The sequence below is a fragment of the Saccostrea echinata genome, unplaced genomic scaffold (genome assembly GCF_033153115.1).
Source record: "Saccostrea echinata isolate AGI-Se365-2 ecotype Australia unplaced genomic scaffold, CSIRO_AGI_Sech_v1 ptg000009l, whole genome shotgun sequence".
Classification (NCBI taxonomy): domain Eukaryota; kingdom Metazoa; phylum Mollusca; class Bivalvia; order Ostreida; family Ostreidae; genus Saccostrea; species Saccostrea echinata.
In genome coordinates, this window is record NW_026889758.1 from 37,987,041 (window position 1) to 38,000,457 (window position 13,417).

A 13,417-nucleotide genomic window follows, 5' to 3' on the forward strand; every position below is an offset into this window, starting at 1 on the left:
TGGTAGGGTAGGGTTACAATGTGGCAATCAAAGTTTTACATAGGAACATTTAGGAAAAAGAATCTACTGATGAAGAACAAGAAGGGCTATAGTTACTCACATGAGCGTTGTGGCCCATGGGCCTCTTGTTTTTTTATTTTAACTTGAGTCAAAGGCTCAGCTGAGCTTTTCTGGTTGAAATTCACTTTTTTAATGTCTTCACCAGAACCACTGGGCCAATTTAAATCAATCATCAAAACATCCTTTCAATTTGATTTTTATTCAAATGATGAGCCACACCATTTGAATCAAATTAAGAAAAAAGTGGGTTTAAAAAAAAATTAAGAACCATTGGGTGAGAATTAATCCTCTTCTAGTGTAAATTCAAATTAGTAAAATTCATGCCCCCCCCCCCCCCCCAGCACTAGAATGGGTCCACAATGAAAGATAAAATATTTAAGATACAGGTATAGTTATATGTAGAAAAAAAAATCTGAGAAAATCTTTTCGAAGGAAGCATGACAACAACAAGTTATGTAAAAGTAGAAACTGGTTTGTTCAATCAAAGATTGGTCCCTGTGGCTAGTTTGGGATCATAATGTGGGGCCAAAGCTTAATAAGGGAATACATAGGAAAATATCTTTTAAAAGTGTCTTCTAAGGAACAGCAGGTCCCTAATAATTCATATGCAAGCATCTTCCTGTATTGTAAATTCAAATTTGTTCAAATTAGGAGAGATGAATTATATTTTTTGCCTAATTTTTTTTTTTTTTTACGATGAAAACTTCAGACTCCTGTGGGTCACGGTGGGTAGTGGGTCAAAGTTTTACACGGGGATATATATAAAGAAAAAGAATCTAAAAAAAAATTTCTAAAGAAAAGGTGGACAGAAATTAGTAAAATACTGAAAGTAGATAAACCATATCCATGTCATGTACATGCATATTTGTTCAAATTATGGCCCCTGGGCTCTCTTTTGGGTAGAGCAACAGTAAAGGTCAAGGTTTTACATGGAAATATATGAGAAAAATCATTAGAGCCATCTTCTTAAAAAAAAACATTGCCACAGTTAGATACTGACACTTAAGCATCCCCATTTAATGAAGATTCATGTTTATTTTGAGTAATGGCCTCACAGATTAGGTCAGGTCACTGTAAGGGAACACATAAATGCAGAAATGTATAATGACATTCACAAAAACAAAATGATAAAAAATGTGAATTTGACATGAAGTCTCAGTATTGTAACAGTGTAATAATTGATATTAATTTGGTGACCATATATATAGGGTTTAATGTATCTACCAGAACAGAACATCTTTTTCCAGGAAGAGAACAATTACTCTGATTAGCATTGTGGACTATGGGCCTCTGATTTTATTTTTGATTTTCTTCGGCCACTGTTTTGTGAACTTTTCAGAAACTCCATGCATTTCACTTGAAGAAATTTGGTTACTTAATGTTATTGTCCCCCGCTTTCACTGAAAGAGAAAACCTCTATCAAGTTTTAGATCAAAAAGTCATGGATAAAAATTCATATCGTGAATATAGTTTCCTGGTGAAAATTCATATCTTGAATATAGTTTCCTGGTGAAAATTTTATTTCTTTTTGAGGTTTTCAAATGAAATGTTTATACTTTTAGTCAATATGACTTATAAAAGACCCCTATTGAATTTAAGAACCCTCTATACACTGTACACTAAAGAGTTCTGATTCTGTCGCATTTTTTTGTAGTTAGAGTAATCTGCCCTTAGATCTAAAATACAATTTTTAATCAATTCAAGCATTCTTGACATTTTGATAGGCCAAGATGAATTAATTGAAAACCTCATCTGCATGCTTTTTCCCCACTTAGGTAAACAACAGTGATTTCTGTTCATCAAAACTTTGTTGACTTTGAACATTTTTCCTGGGGTAAAAGCCAGGCACCCTATGTTGAAAATGATATAAATAAGCTCCATATTTCCACCTTTATAAGATATAATTTTCTCAATGTCCAAAAAAAATTTTGTTTAGTGTAGAGAGGGTCCTTAAAGTCAAAAAGTCAAAGACCAATATTAAGGTAAGAAATTCATATTTAAATTCATATATTGCATACATAGCTTCCACATGATAACTTAAGTTTTCTATCTGTTCTCTCTGTTCTTCACAGTTCACTTTTGTCAGTGATACATGTATAAAGGTTTCTGAGGTCATGGAAATTATATTCATACTGAAACAGATTGTGGCAATCAAATTGTATCAATATATGATGGATCGATACACCTATAGAGGTCATTTATTTGAACATTGGAGATTTTTCTTACCAAAGCAGCAAAGGAAAAGGTACTAATATTTGAAGCCACAATAACAACTGATGTAAAAGGAGTTACTGACAATTTTTACCTGGCTAACTAAAGAGTGCATTAAAATCGGTCACAGAAAAGCAAAATATAATCATGGAATGCTGTGGAATAATCATGCACTTTTCATGGGGGAACAAATTAATGTTTGTTAATTTCATGCGTCACCCTTATCCATGAATTTACATCCCCTCGAACAATTAATTTTACATTTTTATTCATTGAATCTTCTGTATATACGGCCAATATATGATCAGTTGAGCTCCACCAACTGGCAGATGCCATGTCAATTATAAAATTTTGTTCCCATTTACCCATAGACATTATGTGGCAAAATTGGTTGTAATTGGTTCAGTGGTTCCAGAAAGGAAGCTGAAAATGTTTTTTGTTAAAAAGATAAAAACAGACACATGTAGCAAAAGGTCACATTAGTGACTAGGGTGACTTAATAACACAAAAAACTTCTCCTCTGCTTTTTAATAAGGGCTTGGAACCTTCTGCTTGAAAAAAAAAGCCAAAATGAAAGCAATGTTGTTTTTTTTTCAAGCAGGCAGCATTAAAAGTTTTGTGCTTTTTTTTTCTGTTTTTTTTTTTGTTTTTTGTTTTTTGTTTTTTTTGTTTTTTGTTTTTTTTTTTAGCTTCTTTTTTTTTGGCTTCTTTTTTTTTTACTTGTTTTTTTTTTTCATATTTTCTTTCTTTTTTCTTTTGTTTTTTTTTTCTTGGTTGTGATTTTTTTAACAATGCACAAAACTTTGGCCAATGAGTTCAGAAAATTTAACAATGCACTAATTCAAAAATATTCATTCACTGTCTCAGTTTAACATTTACTAATACAATTAACATTTCACTGCATAACTATTTACAATTCACCATTCACTGTCACAATTTTACATTAACTACTAATTTAACATTTACATCTACTTTCACTGCATAACTTAAGTCGCAATTTATCATTCACTGTCACAATTTAACATTTATGTAACTAATACAATTAACATTTACAAGTATTTTCACTGCATAACTATTCACATTTCCCCATTCACTGTCACAATTTAACATTTACTACTAATACAATTAACATTTACAAGTATTTTTACTGCATAACTAGTTACAATTCATCATTGACTGTCACAAATACAACAACACATTTACAGCTACTTTCACTGCATTAACTCATTAAAATCCACCATTCACCATCACAAATTTACATTTACTAATACAAGCAATAAACATTAACATGTACTTTCAACACAGAACTAGTCACACCAATAATAAATGCTGATTTACATTCAATAATACAATACATTCTTAGTCACTATTGACCATCTTATTACAATAGAATGAGTGAACTTGTATAGACTAATCACAATTATAGCAAAACAATAGATAATAGAAGATATTTACATTAGAATATTTTCAAAAATAACATACCGGTAATTATTTCAATGGCATAGAGAAAAAGAATGGGGTCAGTGTGGGAGGAAACCGGAGTACCCGGAGAAAACCCACGTGTCTGAGTGGGCGACCCCATACCCTCTTACAACTCAGACACCCATTTCCAAAACAAATGTTTCAAAGAAATTTGTTTTGGATAATAAAAAAATGATAACATTGTAAATGGATGTGCTTGTGTATGCGTCACAGATCTGGCTTTCTGCATTGTCATCTTTCTTTGTCTTTTTCCAAACACGATCACAAGGATTTGCCTCTTCAATACTTTTATTTTCTGTCAATGGATGAAAAAAAATAGTATTTAACCATTAGGACCGACAAAGTAAAAATGAAGAACAGATTTTTACAGAATGGAATACTTGGGTAACTTATTCCCATACCTGAGGGCTCCTTGTCATTCATAATGTCAAGCACACCATCATGACATCATTTGAGTCTCGTACTAGGTACTGTCACCAAATCATCAAAGCACACTTATAAAATAGAAGTTAATACTTCAGCATCTACAATAGTGTAAGACAAAAATTAAGAATATTTTAGCAAAATATTTTATAGCCCTAAGATGATATTCTTTTGCTGTACTTTTTCAAAAAAAAAGATGCTGGATTATTGATTATGTCACATACCTGATCAGTTACAGTTATCATCAATGATAAGTCTTGCTATTGGGAGGGTTAACATCCATCAGTCTCATCTTTTCCAGTTTCCACCAATTCCTGTCTGGCTGTAGCTCTTCATTTCCACATCTTGGAGGGTTAAGGTGCATCAACATTGCATTTTCCAGATGATTCCACCAATTCCTGTCTGGCTGTAGCTGCTCCTTTCCACATCTTCAAGGGTCAACATCCATCAGTCCTGGCATTTCCAGTTGTTTCCGCCAATTCCTATCTGGCTGTAGCTGCTCATTTCCACACCTTTGAGGGTCAACATCCATCAGTCTAGCCCTTTTTCAGTTTTTTCCAGCATTTCCTGTCTTGCTGTGGCTGCTCATTTCCACATTGTGATGGGTCAATGTCCATCAGTCTTGCCTTTTCCAGGTTTTTCCACCAATTCCTGTCTGGATGTAGCTCTTCATTTCCACATCCTGGAGGGGTAAGGTCCATCAGCATTGCATTTTCCAGATAATTCCACCAATTCCTGTCTGGCTGTAGATGCTCATTTCCACATTGTGATGGGTCAATGGCCATCAGTCTTGCCTTTTCCAGGTTTTTCCACCAATTCCTGTCTGGATGTAGCTCTTCATTTCCACATCTTGGAGGGGTAAGGTCCATCAGCATTGCATTTTCCAAATAATTCCACCAATTCCTGTCTGGCTGTAGATGCTCATTTCCACATCTTAGAGGGTAAATATCCATAAGCATTGCATGTTCCTGATGATTCCACCAATTCCTGTAAGGCTGCAAATGCTCTTTTCCACATTGTTGAAGAAAAACTTCACCAACACCCTTTCTTTAGGTCTCCTTTCCAGCCTGTCAGATGTAATTGTCTAATTTTTTAATCACTTGTCAAGGAAGAGGAGAAAGGGGTAATTGATACTCCTTAAGTTTCTGTAAAAAATGAATAAAAGGTAATAATCAGGTCCAATAAAGTAGAAATGAGGAATCAAGAGTCATAGAGAATAACATACTAAGGGTATCTTTCATATACCTGAGGGATCTTCATCATTCATAATGTCAAGCACACCAACATGACTTCATCAGTCTCCTCCTGAGTACTCTCACCAAATCATCAAAGCACTCTATAAAATAGGAGTTTTTAAAATATACTTAAGCATCTCTCAGTATAAAACAGAAATTATGAAAAGAACAAACATATATAAGTAAATTATTATATAACTCAAGGATCAAATATTCTTTTGTTGTACTTTTTTCAAAAATAGTCTTGGATCATTGATAATATACCTGATCAGTGATAGTTATCCATTGTGATATGTTCTTGCTGTTGGGAAGGTCAACATCCATTAGTCTCATCTTTTCCACTTGTTTCCACCAATTCCTGTCTTGCTGTAGCTGCTCATTTCCACATCCTGGAGGGTCAACATCCATCAGTCTTGTCTTTTCCACTTATTTCCACCAATTCCTGTCTGGTTGTAACTGCTCCTTTCCACATCTTGGAGGGTCAACATCCATCAGTCGTGGCATTTCCAGTTGTTTCCACCAATTCCTGTCTGGCTGTAGCTGCTCCTTTCCACATCTTCAAGGGTCAACATCCATCAGTCCTGGCATTTCCAGTTGTTTCCACCAATTCCTGTCTGGCTGTAGCTGCTCATTTCCTCACTGTGAAGGGTCAATGTCCATCAGGCTTGCCTTTTCCAGGTTTTCCCACCAATTCTGATCTGATCGTACCCGCTCATTTCCACACCTTGGAGAAGCAGCTAGGTTAAGGACTCCCATATTCCACATCCGCCTGTTCAGAGTTAAAACAAATGAAACTTAGATGATAAATATAATTGTTCTTTTCTTTAACACTCAAATACTTTTGTTTTCCATAGATAATGTAAATATAAATTGATGTACAACTTATCTAGCCTAAATAACATTTAACTGAATATAGAATGAAAGCTAACGATCTTGCTGTACTGAAATATCACTGACTAGTTTGACATAGTCTTTCTGTGGTGTAGGCATGGATCAAGCTATTACAATCATAGCTTATAAATATCAGAATATGAAACATAGCATATGACTAAGATGGAGACATTTTCCTGAGTATATTAAATTTTTTTCCCCAACTACATTGAGAATGCATGTCTATACCTTGTATAAACCCATAAGAAAGCATACTTCTACTGTAACATGCTATGATAACAGACAGAACCCCCAATTAATCCCAAAAGTTCAACAACTTATCAGCTTCACTAAAAATTCAGAGTTTTTAAACACATGTAACTTGTATCCCTACTATATTTTGAAAAGAAGTGAGAGTTGGTTGAGTGATGTCTTTTCTTTCCTCAATTTAGCATTACTTCAATGCGTATTACACCTTTTTCAGAAGTTAATAGAAAGACTGCATGAGAAGCATGAGAAACTCACTCCCGGCACTTTTCATGGAATTTTTCTCAAAGTAAACAGAGACAATTTCAGAATAAAAAGATATCCATTAGGGATGTTAATTTACTCAGACAGCTTAGTCAAATAGGCATTTTTGCGGAGGACCTTTCACAAAACGTACATTTAATAACTGTTTTTTTCATCGTGACATATTTTAAAGTATGTCCAAACTGTAGAATTTGAAGGCATGTTTGCCAACCAAAATCAAGATGCAAATAATTTTCGTTGAACAATTAACTAAGACCAGTTAAGCCTTACTCTCTGAGTTTTATGCACAAGAACACCGATTCAGTTGAAATAAATTAGGCAGATCCAATCTTATTACCTTGAATTTAGTAATAGAAATGAGTACTGTAGCAAATTTTAATAACCAAGTAAAAAAGTATTAGTTGATAGTCATGTATGATCAAATGATAGCTGAGTACTCAAATAGTCATTGACATCCCTGATATCCATATACTGTATCATTGAAACTTTCACAATTTTTGCAGCTGGACATATCTTTTTTAATTTTAATCCATCATGTGACAAACAGATCATGTAAGTGATGTTGCTTTGGCCAAACTCAGCAGAAACCCCTTTTTACTTATACAGACAGCAGAATTCCCATTCAACTAAAATTTCACAGATTAATTTTTTTAATATTGTATCTTTTTCATAAAATATATAATGGGCATACTTCCTATGAGAGTCCTTAACCTATCTGCAGCCTGCAGGGTCAACATCCATCAGTCTTGCCTTTTCCAATTGTTTCCACCAATTTCTGCAAGGATGCAAATCCCCTATCCACATCTTTGAAGAAAAACTTTGGCCAATCCTCTTCAACCTGTCAAGTACAAGTGTCTTTTTTTTACTTAATTCATACTATGTATGGCGCATAGATTAAATAAATATTAGCACTTATAAATTCATATTAAAAAAATGCAGATTTATTAGATATATAAGTGCATTACATCATATTTTTTTCTTAAAACTATTTATTTTCTAAAATTCTTAAATTTATTTATTTATTTGTCTTCAAGTATACGAAATTCAGGTAAATCAAGGTGCCCAGGATGTATTGTGCTATAAAACAAATTAATTATCAAAACATCTATTGTTATTTGCAAGTGTGAATAAGTGGAATTGAGATTTTTCAGAAGTGGGAATAGGTGGAAGACACCGAACACTTGACAGTGGTCCAGAAATTCAAAAATCTGGTAAAATACCCTTGCTTATTACTGTACTCTATTTGCTCTTACATGCCCATGAGCAAAGAAAATTTTCAAAGAATAATGCATTTTCACAATAGATTCACCATAGCCCTGCTCCCAACACCAGAATCCCTTATGCAGGGGCTATGAAATTCACAATTTTGCAAGAGGCACACTTGCTCATCATTACTATGCACTTAGTTTGCAAAATAAACAGGAGCCGAGAAGATTTTCAAAGAAGTTAAATGTATTTCCATTAGACATGTATAATCAATAGAGCACTGTCTTAGAACCAGATGCCCTAGACCCAGGGGGCTTAGAAATTCACTGTTTTAGAAGAAGCACCCATACTCATCATTATCATACACCATGTTTGCTGAATACCCAGAGGCATAGAAGAAGATTTTCAAAAAATCGATACAATTTCGCAATACCCGGTATATTCAACAGAGCCCTACCCCTTACAGTGTTCCAAGATTTCTTTTATATCTAGAGACAATTTCTACACATTCAACAAAAAATTCAGTAGATGTGTATCCTGACAAAGATTTTATTTATACCTCAGGGTTTATTCTAATCAAAGGTAATATATTTAGGAATTAAGTGAAATAAACACTAAAGCAATGCAATACCAACTATAAATTCAGTAATACAATGTACTTCGAGACACATTGATCTTGTTATTTACCTTACTATGCATTAGTTTATCAAGGTGGGCTCATGACATGCCTGTGGTAGTTCCTCTAGTCAAAGGTAACCCTACTGATAAAGGGATACTTGTTTAAATATATATTGTTTGCAGTGAGGAATTACTGTAAACCGACTTTTATTCACATGCAGAAAAATATCCATGAATTTGGCGAACTATGAATATTGAATAATAGTTGATTTACTGTCAAGTCTACTAAAACAATAGAAATACTTTGGAAATAAGGTATCATCTTAAAACTTTTATCGGGATGCAAGTACGTGTTGGCATGTGATCAAATCTACCACAAAGCCTTTTGGGCTTATAACTTATATTTACATTTGAGACTGATTTACAACGTAATGTTATGTACTTAAGTTTTAATCCAATAACATGATTTTTTTCAAACCTCAATGGTACAAATTGAATGTGTTGAACTCGTCTACCATTTATGATGTCACTGTGAAATTACGTCAATTGTTTATGACTGAACAATGAATTTAATTAAGGAAACATGACAAACCTGTTTTTACAGAGAATTAAATACGCCTTGTTTAGATATTGTTATATAAGGAAAAAAAAATTGTTAATGTAAATATTTAAGAATGAATGTACACAGTGTTATATCAGACTGCATAGAGGGCCCCCTGACTTACTTCTGTTTTCTGGTAAATCTCAAAGATGTAGATCCTGTAAGATAAGGTCTCTTCTTGCCAATTTTTTTTTCTCTTATTCATGTGTTTGTATAGTTCCGTGGCTCTGTGTGAGGACACAATTAAACTGAAGATCACTGCCAAGCAGAGCATCCCCTCATGACATCAAGAAATGCTAAAATAGAGTTTGGACCAATTTACAGAGCATTTATACTGGTCAGAGTTCACCATGAGTTGAAACATACAGGTATTATTTTTATTATGGATAATCCACTGTAGATGCCTAAGTATTCACGAGGAATTAATTATTGTGTAATTTCGAGAGAACATCAATGGCAAAATAAAATCACTGTATACAGAAAATTTTCCACCGTTTTATTTTCACCCTACACTACTCACGGATAGGCAAATTTAAGGGGCAAATTCAAAGAACACAGTATAATTTCGTAAACAGAACTGTGATTGAGCAAATTTAAAACAAAGCAGAATTGTTTGCAAAGGGCAAAAATAACACGGGGTGAAAATAACCCTGTATACAGTACTTTTTTTAATGGTTCTTAAATCTATGCAAGATCTCTAGAATTATTACTCTCACGATTTGACATTTAATGGCCATTTCATGATATTTAAAGTATTTGTGTAAAAAGGAATCTACAGTATAAAGTTAACATTCACAGTAGTAAAATACTGTACTTAAATCACTTTGTAAGAACTTTTGAATATAATCATGCAAGACCTTTGCCTTGCAAAAATCAGATTCTCACAAGTATTTGACTTAATGTAGATTTTACACAGCAACGACTGAAATTTATGAAAATTTTGCTTTACTTATAGCATCTTGCAAAAATATGCCAATTAATAGATAGGTGTTTCAAAAATTAAGTTATCTAATGAGCCGGTAATTAGACATATCCTGAGAAATAATTAACAAAAAAACTTTGAAGAAAAATAGAGATTGACCTACTGAAATAAGACAGAATCATGCCATGTCCTAGGATTCTCCTCATTCCATGCTGTTCCTCCTTATAGACCATAGCCAGTCCTAGCATTCCAGCGCTGAATCCATCGACGACTGTGGCTCTGAAACGAAAGTGGCAGAACAAGTGCAAAGGGGAGGGAGGAGGAGGGGTTAGTACTTAGTGGGTGGTGCAAACACAAAAAAATGAATGAAGGGAAAACTCTTACCTCACATTTCTTAAGAACTAAGAAATACCTCTTTTCCAGCAATGTTGGCATGCTGTTCCTCCTTATAGACCGCCGCCAGCCCTAGCATTCCAGCACTGAATCCATCGACGACTGTGGCTCTGAAACGAAAGTGGCAGAACAAGTGCAAAGGGGAGGGGAGGAGGAGGGGTTAGTACTTAGTGGGTGGTGCAAACACAAAACAATGAATGAAGGGAAAATGCTTACCTCACATTTCTTAAGAACTAAGAAATACCTCTTTTCCAGCGATGTTGGCATGCTGTTCCTCCTTATAGACCGCCGCCAGCCCTAGCATTCCAGCGCTGAATCCATCGACGACTGTGGCTCTGAAACGAAAGTGGCAGAACAAGTGCAAAGGGGAGGGGAGGAGGAGGGGTTAGTACTTAGTGGGTGGTGCAAACACAAAACAATGAATGAAGGGAAAACTCTTACCTCACATTTCTTAAGAACTAAGAAATACCTCTTTTCCAGCGATGTTGGCATGCTGTTCCTCCTTATAGACCGCCGCCAGCCCTAGCATTCCAGCGCTGAATCCATCGACGACTGTGGCTCTGAAACGAAAGTGGCAGAACAAGTGCAAAGGGGAGGGGAGGAGGAGGGGTTAGTACTTAGTGGGTGGTGCAAACACAAAACAATGAATGAAGGGAAAACGCTTACCTCACATTTCTTAAGAACTAAGAAATACCTCTTTTCCAGCGATGTTGGCATGCTGTTCCTCCTTATAGACCGCCGCCAGCCCTAGCATTCCAGCGCTGAATCCATCGACGACTGTGGCTCTGAAACGAAAGTGGCAGAACAAGTGCAAAGGGGAGGGGAGGAGGAGGGGTTAGTACTTAGTGGGTGGTGCAAACACAAAACAATGAATGAAGGGAAAACTCTTACCTCACATTTCTTAAGAACTAAGAAATACCTCTTTTCCAGCGATGTTGGCATGCTGTTCCTCCTTATAGACCGCCGCCAGCCCTAGCATTCCAGCGCTGAATCCATCGACGACTGTGGCTCTGAAACGAAAGTGGCAGAACAAGTGCAAAGGGGAGGGGAGGAGGAGGGGTTAGTACTTAGTGGGTGGTGCAAACACAAAACAATGAATGAAGGGAAAATGCTTACCTCACATTTCTTAAGAACTAAGAAATACCTCTTTTCCAGCGATGTTGGCATGCTGTTCCTCCTTATAGACCGCCGCCAGCCCTAGCATTCCAGCGCTGAATCCATCGACGACTGTGGCTCTGAAACGAAAGTGGCAGAACAAGTGCAAAGGGGAGGGGAGGAGGAGGGGTTAGTACTTAGTGGGTGGTGCAAACACAAAACAATGAATGAAGGGAAAACTCTTACCTCACATTTCTTAAGAACTAAGAAATACCTCTTTTCCAGCGATGTTGGCATGCTGTTCCTCCTTATAGACCGCCGCCAGCCCTAGCATTCCAGCGCTGAATCCATCGACGACTGTGGCTCTGAAACGAAAGTGGCAGAACAAGTGCAAAGGGGAGGGGAGGAGGAGGGGTTAGTACTTAGTGGGTGGTGCAAACACAAAACAATGAATGAAGGGAAAACGCTTACCTCACATTTCTTAAGAACTAAGAAATACCTCTTTTCCAGCGATGTTGGCATGCTGTTCCTCCTTATAGACCGCCGCCAGCCCTAGCATTCCAGCGCTGAATCCATCGACGACTGTGGCTCTGAAACGAAAGTGGCAGAACAAGTGCAAAGGGGAGGGGAGGAGGAGGGGTTAGTACTTAGTGGGTGGTGCAAACACAAAACAATGAATGAAGGGAAAACGCTTACCTCACATTTCTTAAGAACTAAGAAATACCTCTTTTCCAGCGATGTTGGCATGCTGTTCCTCCTTATAGACCGCCGCCAGCCCTAGCATTCCAGCGCTGAATCCATCGACGACTGTGGCTCTGAAACGAAAGTGGCAGAACAAGTGCAAAGGGGAGGGGAGGAGGAGGGGTTAGTACTTAGTGGGTGGTGCAAACACAAAACAATGAATGAAGGGAAAACTCTTACCTCACATTTCTTAAGAACTAAGAAATACCTCTTTTCCAGCGATGTTGGCATGCTGTTCCTCCTTATAGACCGCCGCCAGCCCTAGCATTCCAGCGCTGAATCCATCGACGACTGTGGCTCTGAAACGAAAGTGGCAGAACAAGTGCAAAGGGGAGGGGAGGAGGAGGGGTTAGTACTTAGTGGGTGGTGCAAACACAAAAAAATGAATGAAGGGAAAACGCTTACCTCACATTTCTTAAGAACTAAGAAATACCTCTTTTCCAGCGATGTTGGCATGCTGTTCCTCCTTATAGACCGCCGTCAGCCCTAGCATTCCAGCGCTGAATCCATCGACGACTGTGGCTCTGAAACGAAAGTGGCAGAACAAGTGCAAAGGGGAGGGGAGGAGGAGGGGTTAGTACTTAGTGGGTGGTGCAAACACAAAACAATGAATGAAGGGAAAACGCTTACCTCACATTTCTTAAGAACTAAGAAATACCTCTTTTCCAGCGATGTTGGCATGCTGTTCCTCCTTATAGACCGCCGCCAGCCCTAGCATTCCAGCGCTGAATCCATCGACGACTGTGGCTCTGAAACGAAAGTGGCAGAACAAGTGCAAAGGGGAGGGGAGGAGGAGGGGTTAGTACTTAGTGGGTGGTGCAAACACAAAACAATGAATGAAGGGAAAACGCTTACCTCACATTTCTTAAGAACTAAGAAATACCTCTTTTCCAGCGATGTTGGCATGCTGTTCCTCCTTATAGACCGCCGCCAGCCCTAGCATTCCAGCGCTGAATCCATCGACGACTGTGGCTCTGAAACGAAAGTGGCAGAACAAGTGCAAAGGGGAGGGGAGGAGGAGGGGTTAGT

The 13,417-nt window shown here is 37.0% G+C and overlaps 1 long non-coding RNA gene across 3 annotated transcripts; it reads right to left on the reverse strand.

Moving 5' to 3' along the window:
• Positions 1 to 3,025: 3,025 nt before the first annotated feature.
• LOC133182332 (uncharacterized) lies at positions 3,026 to 10,557 on the reverse strand. 3 transcript variants are annotated; one of them, XR_009720538.1, is made up of 9 exons: positions 10,323 to 10,557; positions 9,362 to 9,533; positions 8,706 to 8,776; positions 7,504 to 7,650; positions 5,676 to 6,180; positions 5,422 to 5,512; positions 4,401 to 5,321; positions 4,155 to 4,247; positions 3,026 to 4,048 (listed from the first exon to the last, which is right to left on the reverse strand). It is a non-coding gene; the product is annotated as an uncharacterized LOC133182332 (long non-coding RNA). The 3 variants fall into 3 exon arrangements; XR_009720536.1 differs by having other exon boundaries at positions 8,706 to 8,779; XR_009720537.1 differs by having other exon boundaries at positions 4,155 to 4,277; positions 8,706 to 8,779.
• Between the last annotated feature and the right edge of the window lie 2,860 nt (positions 10,558 to 13,417).